This window comes from Ictidomys tridecemlineatus, chromosome 3 (genome assembly GCF_052094955.1).
Source record: "Ictidomys tridecemlineatus isolate mIctTri1 chromosome 3, mIctTri1.hap1, whole genome shotgun sequence".
Classification (NCBI taxonomy): domain Eukaryota; kingdom Metazoa; phylum Chordata; class Mammalia; order Rodentia; family Sciuridae; genus Ictidomys; species Ictidomys tridecemlineatus.
The window spans coordinates 58227283-58236429 of record NC_135479.1 but is presented as its reverse complement, the minus strand read 5'-3'; positions in this window follow the sequence as shown (position 1 = coordinate 58236429).

Here is a 9147-nt window from a genome sequence, read left to right as displayed (position 1 = left end):
GAGAGTTCGTATTGTCTGGCAATCTTTAATCAGTGTTCAAGTGCTTCTCTTTGATGTTACTAAACCCTTCAAGATGGGTTTTCTCATTAGAAAAATGGAGAGCATTATTGAAACCCGAGGGTGAGGTAAGCTAGAATCTTCCCTTCTGCTGGTTGGTGGGTCTGAAAGCCACCAAGTTCTGCAGCTGACCACATCAGGGGACATCTGACTGGCAAAACCCGTCGCAGCTCATAATGACAGCTGTGCCCTCCAATGTTGCAATGGCCCTCAGCAGTGTACCTCTGATTTATTTGGGGATTCTTGTCTTGAGAACTCAAAAACTGCAATCAGTAAGGAAAGGTGAGAGTGAAAGGAGTAGGATTTATTCAAGTTAGAAGGAAAGAGACAGATCTCTCCTGGGGCAAGAGGAGACCCCTTAGCAGGTAGCCGATTCAGCGTGCTAGTCTAGAGGTTTCTATAGCTCTTGGGTCAATGCGATTGGTCCCAATACATACAAATCAGGTTGGGAAAAGTTTCAGTACAATTTCTCCAAATTTGTGCTAATCAGGGTTTGGAAGACTACCAATGCTTGGTTAGCCCTGCAATCTCCATTCAGACCTGTCCCACTTCTGTTTTCTCACTGCTAGTAGGAAAGCGTGAAGTTGAGGTTGGGTGATTCAGGATGCAGCGTTGTGTGGAGTGAGCCTTGGCCCGGGTTGCCACTTGGGACACGTTGGCGTGTTCTGGCTTGCCTTGGCTGTGGCTTGCCATACCTCAGGACGCACCGTGGCAGGCTTCTTGTGGCTGCAGCCTGCACTTGCTGTCTGCATTCCAGCCCACCCATCTGCCACTCAGAATCTCCACTACCACTTCTCAGCAAGGATTAGTGGGTTGGTGTGCAGCATAGTGGCCAGGAAGCCATGTCATTATGGTATGTCCATCATAATAAGAAATAAATTCCAATCAATTCTATAATGCAATGTGCGTAATAGTATCTGGTCTGTGTTCTATGTACACCAGACACATGCTGGTTGTAATTATTTTTTTTTCTTTTCAAATACATGACAGTGGAATGCATTACAATTCTTATTACACATATAGGGCACAATTTTTCATATCTTTGTATATAAAGTATGTTTATGCCACTTTATGCCTTTATATATGTACTTTGTTGGGGGTTTTTTTTGCACTACAATTCTTATTACACATATATACCACAATTTTTCATATCTCTGGTTGTATATATAAAGTATATTGACACCAATACATGTCTTCATACATGTACTTTGGATAATGATGACCATCACATTCCACCATCCTTACTAACCCCCTGCCCCCTCCCTCTCCTTCCCACCCCTCTGCCCTATCTAGAATTCATCTAATCCTCCCATGCTTCCCATCCCTACCCCACTATGAGTCAGCCTCCTTATATCAGAGAAAATATTCGGCATTTGTTTTTTTGGGATTGGCTAACTTCACTTAGCATTATCTTCTCCAGCGCCATCCATTTACCTGCAAATGCCATGATTTTAATCTCTTTCATTGCTGAGTAAAATTTCATTGTGAATGTATGCCACTTTTTTATCCATTCATCCACTGAAGGGCCTCTAGGTTGGCTCACAGTTTAGCTATTATGACAAGGGTGGACATCTTACCTGGGAAGATGATGGTGTTCTTTCAGCACAAATTGATCACTGATGAGACCTGGCTCAGAAAAGTCTCAAGAATACCATCTGCAATTTTCAAGGAGTCTGGAACATGGAAAATAAGAACGCATGGAGGTTCTTAGTCTTGTGCAATGTCTTCTTGTTTTTGCAAGTGACCTCTTGCATTGCAACAATGCACCCTGGCTGGCCTTCTCTGCTATCTCTCAGGGAAACGAGTTCCTTCACCAGAATGCTGACATAAACAGAGAAAGCAAGAGCCACAACAGAATGAAATGCTTACATCTTTGTCCAGAGGTCAAAAGTCTTTACCACCCCTCAGCAGAGACAAGAGCTCACTGACAAAAAGTTTACAACATTTGCAATTAAAGATGAAAGCTTTTTTGCCCTTAATTGCTCAAACTCTGAAGATTGAGAGTGAAAACTTGGCTGATTGGGGGAGAGTAACCTTGCTTCCTGATAATGCACGGCCCATAGTTGTGATATCTTCAAACTCTGAGGAACAAAGCTTCAGCAGATGCAATGAACCCGTCTTCACAGACCTCCTCAGGGCTGGTGGAGTGAGAAAAAAAATGTGAAGAATTCCCTTTGGTTATACAAAAATTATAGAAGAATGTTTAGTCCTTTCTTCCAGAAAGCATGGGGGTCTAAACATGACATCTGTGCATGTCATTGATGGGGGAGAGCTGGTGTTGACTCAGTTAACCAGAAAATAAGAAAAGATGTCCTAAGATGGACTTGGAGTCCCCTCTCCTTACAGGACTGAGATGTGTAGAAAGAATGTGCTAGGTAGAGGAACATTCTAGAGAGATCTCTTTTAAAAATTCACTATTAATTTCTGCTTGTCTCGGAGAGGCTGGTTTTCAGAGTATGGCCCCTGGACCAACAGCATCAAACATCATTGAGAGCTTAGAAATGTCATTGCTGGAGTCTCACTAGAGCGACTGAATCAGAAATTCTGGGAGTGGACTCCAGGTACAAATGTCTTTTAAAGGATTATAGATGATGCTGTAGCACATTCAAATTTAAGATCACGTGCTCTAAGAGATCAAGGTCCTCTCTCAGCTTAGGACCTCTTTCTTTCTCTCCTGACCGTGATGGTTCAAATTTCAGAAAACATCCAATCAATGTCTATCCCTCAATGAATTAAACAATAAGAAACATATTCTTTTTTTTTATAATGTTTTTTACATACTTGCAAATTTCTTTTTTTTTAAAGAGTGAGAGAGGAGAGAGAGAGAATTTTTTTCAATATTTATTTTTTAGTTATCAGCGGACACAACATCTTTGTTGGTATGTGGTGCTGAGGATCGAACCTGGGCCGCACTGCATGCCAGGTGAGTGCACTACTGCTTGAGCCACATCCCCAGCCCAAGAAACATATTCTTATTAAAACAGGAGCCCTAGGGAAGATGTCAAGAGAAGATGAAGGACAGCCAAGCATTTCACTGACCATCCTCCCCACCAGCCTCTCCTCATTCTTGCTACATAGTTATTGCAGTCTTGATGTTTAACCTGGAAGAATCCAGAGAAGAAAAAAAGGACAGTGTATCCAGAACTCTAGTCATGGTCCGATATACGGCTCCCTTGTCTCAGGTCCTGGTGCGTTAGGCAGTTTTCATCACTGTGACAAAATACCAGAGAAAATTAAATTAAAAAGAAGAAAACTGCAAAGCTAGTTAGTATCAAGAGAGGACTGGCATTTGCAGTTAAAGTGGCTCACGTAGTTTCTGAGATTTCAATCCATGGTCAGTTGGCTCTGATGTTTTGGGGCCTGTGGGGAGGTAGCATGTGGTGAAGTAAAGCTGCTCACCTAGTAGTGGCCAGGAAGCAAAGAGAGAGGGAGGGACTGGGGTCCTCAAATCTCCTTCAAGAGAATTCTCCCAATGACCTAACTACCTTCCACTAGGCTCCACCTACCAAAGCTTCTATCACCTCTATAGACTGGAGACCAAGTCTTTAGAATAGGGGCTTTTGGGAGGACATTTAAGATCCAAACCATAGCACCATTAACTACATTGTGTGTGTGTGTGTGTGTGTGTGTGTGTGTGTGTGTGTGTGTGTGTGTGTGTGAAGTTTTATGGTTTCTAGAGAACTAGAAGGCTGAATCTCAAAATAACCTCTGCCTACTCCCTAGTGTTCCCATTGAGAGTATGATGCAATCTGCCTTCTGACTTTCCGCAACAGAGGATGGATTCCTGAAGACTGCAGGGCCTGGTTTTCAGATGGGAGAAGAAAGTAATGAACTGCTCCTATGGCAAAGCTACTGAGCAACAAAAGAGGACAAGAGAGAGAGGACGGTATTTGCAGCTAAAGTGTCCCTCTCCCTCCTGAGACGTTTCATCAATATCTTTTGGGGTTTGGAACTCCTCCACTAAGGGTCTGACTTGTGCTCAGTGAAATAAGCCAGACACCAAAAGGCATTGTATGATTCTCGGGACATACCGTCGTCAACCTATAGAGACAGAAGGCGTGAGGATGATTACCAGCGTCTGGGGAGATGAGGAAAGGGCAGCTAGTGTTTCATGGTCGCAGAGTTTTAACTAGAAATGGAACAAAACGGATCCCAGTGGAGCCAGCGATATCTGCTGGCTGTATACCTGGATATCAGGACACAAGGCAGGCCTCTGCGTCCCAAATCGGGTTAGCAGCTCTGAGATCACCTTGCCTTTCTTTTTCACTGAAATACCCATGAAGATAAAGAAAGCTGAGTGTTCCAAGTAATGTTAACAAAATCAGGCAATTCAATGCCAGGATCTAATGGGAATGGATACAGATAGTATGGTTTGGGAGTCAAAGAATTTACTCTAGCTTCCACTTGTGACATACCTCAACTGGCCTTCTTAATACAGAGGACCCCAAGGACAAGGAGAGAAGGCACTTCCCAGCATCTCTGCCCTTCCACCTTTCCTGGACTCCAAGTCCACCAGAAGGTTCCGTAACCAATGGGAGACAGATGGGCCTCCCGCTCTGCTCTCGTCCTTCCTCTCTCCACTTCTCCCTGCAGAATTAAAATGAGTTCAGTCTTCTGGATGCCGATCGAGTAAAAGGTTTCCAGAAGCCTATTCCGTGATCCAGCAATACTGCTTTGAGTTCTTTATCCCAGAGCTGCACTGCAACCAAGGATGGAGCTCCAAAAAAGCTTTTAAGATGTTCCTCTGTTGCTATTTTTCTCCCCGAAAAAAACAGGGAAACAACAAATCTTTCCAATTCAGTGTATATTGTTGCACATCTACACTGTGAAATAATATTTGGCTTTTAAGGATGTGGCAGTAGGTGTATGTATACCGACATGAAAACGTTGGAAAAACAGGTGATCATGCAACATGTGTCTAGGATAGATTCAGTCTCTGTTTTGACGACCCCCTCCCCAAAGGTTGTCCGTCAAGGTGCTGACAGAGGTTATTTCCAGGTGGTAGGATCATTTTCTCATTTATTTTCCATAGCTTATGTGTTTCTTTTAAAATAAGAAAATAAGGCAAGAAAAGTTACTAGAATTTTACACTGTATTGCAAGTGGTGAGAGATCCCCAGTGGTGCCCTGTGAGCAGATAAAACCGTCCTCCTGACTTAACTGGGAAACCGGCAAATTCTAGCAACCCAAGAAGCAAGGTAGGAGGAAGGCTCCTCGGAGCCCAGTCTGCCTCAGGCAGCTTTGTTCCGGTGGCTGTTTAACATGTCACATCAAGGCCTTTGCCTGACGCTCACTGATCTGCAAATCAGATCCCCTCTGAACCCAGTTTGAAGAGTTTCCATATAAGGACTGGTGGAGGTCTGACATAAGCTGACACTTGAACTTGAAGCACCCAAGAATCGGCTTGAAAAAAAAAATGGACATTTTAAGAGTGAAGGAGAGACACTGGAGGGGAAAGTAACCTGAAATGTCCCAGTTGGTGTTCCAGGGATCCCAGGGCACCGCCCAGACCCTGCCAGCAGCACCTGCCACCTGAAGGAGTCACAGCAGACTCTCCTGTTGTTCCCATGGGCTATGCAGGGATTCGTTCTAAGTGCTGGAGATTCAAGAAAAAGGTCAACGTTCCCATTCTTATATGGCTACAGTCTGAATGTTTGTGTGCCCCCAAATTCATAGATTGAAATCCTAATCCTCGAGGTGATGGTATTAGTAGGGAGGGACTTTAGGAGGTGATTATGTCACACAGGGCGGAGCTTTCGTGAAAGTGATTAGTGCCCTTGTAATGAGAAGTCTGGGAAAGCACCCTAACCTCTCTTGTCATGTAAGGACACAGTGAGAAGATAGTCCTCAATAAGTCAAGACTATGGTCCCCGCCACATACCAGTGCCCTTGATGTCAGATCTCTGGCCTGCAGGATTGTGGGAAATAGATTTCTGTCATTGATAAGTCCCATGGTCTATGGTATTCTATTTTAGTAGCCTGACATAAGTAGCCTTTTTAGTGGACTAAGAGATACAAGGTAATAAATAGATATACCTGTATGACATATGCTAGTGTTTAGAGATTTCTTTTTTTTTACAAATATTTTTTTTCACTTCATTTTTGCAAAATCAGCGGGAGAGAAATCAGCACAGGTTTTATCTTCTCTGCTTTTGAGATAGAGAACAGGAGGTGAGTGGAGGCAGGAAGCAGGTGGAAGGCAGAAGCAAAGAAAGAGAGGAAGAAAAGCTAATGCCCGGGGCATGTCCTCTGTGCTAGGGCCTCATAGAGTTGTCTCATCTGAATTGTAACTTCAGCAAGGCCACTGTTTCAGATCAACATTCACCCAGGCACCATTGGAGGCTGGAAGGCTTTCCTTAAAGTTCCCAGACTCAGATAGGCAAACCTTGACTCCCCAACTGGCCTTTCATGTAGGGTCACATTCTCCCTGAATAGCCAGACTCAATTAAGTTTGTCCAGGCACACACTGAAACTGGGATCTCCACGCTATCATTTAAGATAAAAGTTTGCAAGTAAATAGTGTTTGCTAGCTTCCGGCATACTTAGCTGTCCAAAATTTACAACAACAGATAAGTTCATTACAAAGGAGCTTCATCAATTTTTCTTGTTTGTTTGACTAAGGCAGATCCAGGCAATTCTGCATGAGATAATCTTTTTCATGTTCACCAAAGAAATGTGGCTACTTGAAAATTGCAAAGTGGATCTTACAGACATGATTCCTGAGGGGTCACATGTTGCAAAGAAAGCCCCGGCTGCAGAAAAGTAGGAAAAAACTAACTAATGACCTTCTTTCCCAGAGTCACAGGGCTCCGGGATAAAAAGCAATCATACCAGGCAAAAGCAATCATTCTCATTCAGGGAACTGGATGTGGTTCTGCCCAGCTAATGCTGGTTGGTGATAGCAACTAAAAGAAAAGAAATGTGTTCATTCACATCTACAAGGACAAATATGTTCTGTATGCACAAAAATACAGAGGAAAAGTGTTGGAAGGAACTACCATCAGAACAATATTCTCAGTGATTTGAATTTTCTTCTTAATTTTCAGTGTTTGCTTATTAAAGTTTATTCTTTGTTTTCATAAAAAAATAAGTTGGAAGGTGTTATGATTTGCATCTGGAATGATCCCTCAAAAGCTCATGTGTTAAGGATATAGCAATGTTCAGAGGGAAACCAACTGGGTCATGAAATCTCTGAACTCATCAGTGGATTAATCCACTTAATGGATTAATAATCTGAATGTACTTACTGAGATAATAGATAGGTGGGGCTAGGCTGAAGGAAGCAGGTCACTGGTGGCATGGCCTGGACTGTGTCGCTTCCCCACCCCTTCCTTTCCCTCTCTCTGCTTTGCTCTTTCACCATAATGTTTCTATGATGGAATCAGCTGACCATGGGCTGAGACCTCTGAAACCATGAGCCAAAATAAATCCTTCCTCCTCCGAGTTGTTCCTGTTGGGCATTTTACTCACAGGGGCAAAATACAGCTGGCTAACAGAAGGAGAAACTGGCTGGCGTTCATAAACCATGTGAAGATTCTTTTCATGAAGATTCTACTCATGACCCTGCAGTCATGGAGGACAGATCTAAACTGCAGACGTTGTTTATTGTTTTTTGAAACTTCTGACCAGAAGAACGGCCCCAGAGCACATTCTGCTTCACTTTCTCCACTTTTAACGGAGCCCAGGCAGAAATGCCACTGTCTCTTTTGTGGCCCTTTGAAAATGCAAGTTCAACAGCAGTTCATTCATGCGTGACCTGTGTTTTCAGGAGGAAAGAAGCCTTCACCAGCCTAAGAATGGAGATGGCGCCAGGATTCTCTAAAATTCTATCCCAGTAAAGAGCAGAAAGAAGGTACTGAGAAGATATAGAAATGGCCATATGCTGCAGTCTGGCTGGGCACAAATCACGAGCCACTGAATCAGGAACAAACTTTATTTCTGAACTCCACCAGCACACTCCACACACACTCCCCGGGAACTATCTTGAACCCACGAGGCTCCTCCAGGAACCAACAACCGGAAATCCCTCTTCCGGAAATTGCTCCTCCTGCACTTCCCCAACCAATGGAAACTCTCCGGGAATCCCCACGAGAACTCCAGAGTAGCCCGAGAACTTCAAAGTAGCAGGCCGAGGCAGACAGCAAAGGTCTAATGTACAACCGAATCAATCCAGCATCATCTTAGTGGCTTGCCTCTCAACTAATACTATTGGCAAAATGCCAGGGGCCATTCCGACTGGGCTGTGGCTCTCAACATCCATGGTAATTTAATGGCCATGGGGACTCAACCAAAATTAGAGAAAATAACCACTTTTTGTCTTACTCCATTGGGGCTACTATAACAAAAATACCACACACTGGGTAACAAACAATAAACAATGATTTATCATAGTTTGGGAGGGTGGGGAGTCCCAGATTAGATTGTTGGCAGCGTTGGTGACTGGTGAAGGCCACTTTCTGGTCACAGTTGGACCTCTCCTCACTGTGCCTTCACATGGAAGAGATGAGGGAGACCTTATAGGGAGCTCTGTTCTAGAGGCACTAATAATCTTTCATGAAGATTCTACTCTCATAACCAAATCACCTCCCAAGGGCTCCACTTCCCCACGCCATCCGCTTGAGGGCTAGGGTTACACCCTATGGATTTGGGTAGGATGTGAGGTTTCCGCCCTCGCCATTTTTTTTTTTTTTTTTACCATTTTATTCAAGAATTTCTGAAGTTTTCCCTGCATCCTATTGGGGTACAATTTCAATCATCTTTTAAATTCACCATGATTTGGCTCACACTCTGTAAGGGAACATGGACTTCTCTATCTATAACAACAATGGTCTCCAGGGCACTTCTGGAGCAGGATGGTTCCAGAACCCCTGTTGGATCTATTCCTCCAGTGGCAGGCTCACCGCACACCCACCCCCTGACTCTCCCAATGGCTGGGGCCATGCACTGGAAAGACAGCCCATGGCCCAGGGCCCTGGGTAATTAGCAGTCCCTCCTGGGGCCAAACCAGCAAAGTCGGCCTCATTCACAGGAAGCCCCTAGTTAACACTCCATTTGAAGGTATTTCTTGTAAAACCACTCCATGTCTGGATGT